Raw genomic sequence first — 3,036 nt, forward strand, 5'->3', positions numbered from 1 at the left:
TTCGGCTGTATCGCATAGCAGTTTGCTCCACATTTTGAAGTAACTGCTACCCAATTTTGCATTTGTATAGCACTTTTTATAGTGCTTTAGTATATGGAAATATCACGTTTATGAGGAATTAGCCAAAAACGGCTATGCAAAATTTGTAAACGAATTCGAACCCTGCTCACGATTGTGTTGGTCCACAAAAAGTATGCTGACGCAAGAATAGTAGATGGTACACTCTTTCATGTTCGAGAATTAGTTATTTTGTCTATAGTCCAAACTATTCCAACTCTACCATAATTTAACGTTGTACAAGTTTTTTGTCTATCACTTCATACAATGTTCAGTGTAACAGACAGCACAGTGCTCCAAATATATTTTATTGTAAATTCTATTGACTGTTTCACACCTTCCAAATACAGTAAGTATTAACTTTTTCTCCATCTGTGACCAAGTACCAAGTAGATATTTACACTTTGTGTCACCTTGGGTTTGTTAGTGACATCAGTACCTTTACGCAGTTGTGACGCAAGCGTGTCGACAAACTGCCCTTGTACGGGTATGTATATGCTCAGCAGAATTAATTCAAGGGTGACATGAGCAAAATAAGCAGCTATGTCACTACCAAACTCGAGGTGACACAAGATATTGTTGTGATGCACATTTTTTAGAAAACAAGAGTGCACCTGCATTATTTTCCAACCTGACTATAGTTTGCCTAAGACTTTTTTATACTAAGTTTTGTATGTAATTTTTCTCCATGTGGAAAAGTAAGTCAATTAATGGACTTGAACCATGAAAAAGAAATCACACTCACAAAATGTTCAAAAGTGAGTTTAAATTCATTCAATAGAAATTTAATTATCCTCTTCTTAAAGTCATTAACAAGTGTATACAAAATTAAGTATACTATTTACAGCATTGATCTAAAATAAATCAGAAAATTATATAGATCTCTCTGTATTGGGCTATTCCAGTTGAAATCCATACACCCCCTATGGAAGACATGACACACACAGAGTGTAAATTTCAAATGGGGTTACCTGAATGGGTGACTTTATTTGAAATCTACACCCCCTGTGTGGGAAATTAAGCTCATATGTCTTCCATAGGGGGTGTATGGATTTCAACTGGAATGTCCCATTCTTCACAAGTAAAATTACAGTATCTGGTTTGGTAATTACAATGAAGTTTCTCCACTCATGTCGATCTTGTGCTTTGGTGTAACAACTGTAAATTGACATTTTGGTTAACTAAACAATTCCATCTGTCCACCTGCGTCTCTGTCTTCCTCTGCTTCTCTTCCCCTCAACTTTTTGCGAACATTATCACTTTCTCTAGATTGACTCCTTCTCGCCTGGCAACATGTCCAAAATACTGTAACTTCTGTTTCCTCACTGAATTGATGAGTGAGACTTTCTCTCCTATTTCATGCCGAACACTCTCATTTGTCCTTTTGGCGGTCCATGGGATGCATAGAAGTTTTCTCCAGCACCACATCTCAAACGCTTCAATCCTTCTTTGATCTGCCGCATTGATCACCCACGTTTCACACGCATATGTTGCGATCGGGAAAATCAAAGAGGAGACAAGTCTAATCTTTGTTGACTTGCTGATACTTCTGTCCTTCCATAACTTGTGCATGGTGCACATTGATGTTTTTTTTTTTGCTATGCGACGTCTGATCTCAGTAGAGCATCCGCCTTGGTTTGAAATCATGGATCCAAGGAAGTCGAACTGTTTGATGACCTCAATTGCTTGGTTTCCTGCATGGTGTTCTCTTCTTGTTGGTTGATGACCATCACCTTGGTTTTGCTTACATTTAGAAAAAGGCTTAAGTTTTCACTCTCCGTTCTCACTCTTTCAATCAGCTCCTCAAGTTCACAAGCACTGTCTGCTAGTAGGGTAGTGTCGTCCGCATACCGTAAGTTGTTGATGGTTCTGCCTCCGCAGATATTCCAATGCTGCAACTCTCAAGGGCCATTCGCATAATATACTCTGCATATGCATTAAACAGATGAGGAGACAAAATGCATCCTTGTCTCACCCCTTGCTCGATTTTGAACCAGGTACTGTCACCACATGTTGTTCTAACAATTGATTCCTGATCGTCAAGCAGGTACATTCAAATTCAATGAAACAAAACACAGTATCTGTTGTGTTATTTACTTGTTTATAGTGACTGTATTTCTACTGACTGACACAAAAACACCAGCCTCCCTAACAAATGGCTGTAATTTATTTTCATGTGGGCTATTCCAGTTGAAATCCAAACACCCCCTTTGGAAGACATGGCCTTTATTTCCCACACAGGGGGTGTAGATTTCAAATGGAGTCACCAATTCAAGTAACCCCATTTGAAATTCTTCCAATGGGGATGTTGCATTTTAACTGGAATAGCCCAATACTGTATTTTACTGTGGAGGGCCAGATTACTATAGTGTTCACTACAAATGTGTTGTTTGATGTTTACTATACTATGTTTCTCACACATAAATGTTTTAAAAGACTTTATTTACAAAGATTCTGAATATTATGACTATCAACTGCCAAGTGTTGATAAATGTGATGTGATCAAGCAAAATCAGTCGGAAATATCGATTTTGAGATAGCCAAACAAAGGTAGTATTTTCTTTTGTTTCCTATTGTTCGGGAAACTCCTTGACTGCTCATATCTTTTGAACTGGATGTCAGAATTCAATGGGGTTCTGAAAAATGTAGCTTTGCAAATGCCGTTTACAATAGTATGAGAAACTGAAAATTGAATATGTCGGACTTCAGACTGATTTTGCTTGATCACACCACAAATGATTGAAATTGCACAGTACTATATTTAAATGAATATCAATATACACTTGTCATGATTAAGAAAACACATTATGATCATAAAGTTCTTGCCATGTCCCACGTACATTTGTCTTCAAGTCATGCTAATTGATTGATATGTTGGGCTATGATGCATCTCATTTTACTACAGAAAATATGAATGTCCTTTTACAATATTGCAGTGGGTTTTTGCAGTAAGATGATTAGAGAATAGATTGATTGACA

The sequence above is a fragment of the Amphiura filiformis genome, chromosome 20, assembly GCF_039555335.1.
Source record: "Amphiura filiformis chromosome 20, Afil_fr2py, whole genome shotgun sequence".
NCBI classification, from domain to species: domain Eukaryota; kingdom Metazoa; phylum Echinodermata; class Ophiuroidea; order Amphilepidida; family Amphiuridae; genus Amphiura; species Amphiura filiformis.